This window comes from Acanthisitta chloris, unplaced genomic scaffold (assembly GCF_000695815.1).
Source record: "Acanthisitta chloris isolate BGI_N310 unplaced genomic scaffold, ASM69581v1 scaffold30867, whole genome shotgun sequence".
Taxonomy (NCBI): Eukaryota; Metazoa; Chordata; class Aves; order Passeriformes; family Acanthisittidae; genus Acanthisitta; species Acanthisitta chloris.
In genome coordinates, this window is record NW_008683660.1 from 1 (window position 1) to 292 (window position 292).

The following is a 292-nucleotide window of genomic DNA, read 5'->3' on the forward strand; positions in this document are numbered from 1 at the left end:
GAGCAGCTGGGCATGCCCCATCCCTGGAAACATTCAGGAACAGGTTTAGAGCCAGGCTCTGAGCAACCTGCTCTAGTGCAAAGGCTCCCTCCCTTCCCGTGTTGTGGGGGTTGGAACTAGATGGTCTTTAATTTCCCTTCCAACCCAGATCGTTCTATGATTCTGTAATGCACCTTCCCCCACCCGTGCACCATGCCAGGGACCACAGTGTGCACAACACGGAACCTGCCCCACTGTGACATCAGCACAGAGGACCGAGGGCACCAGGGGCAACGCGAGTGCTGGGAGCAGG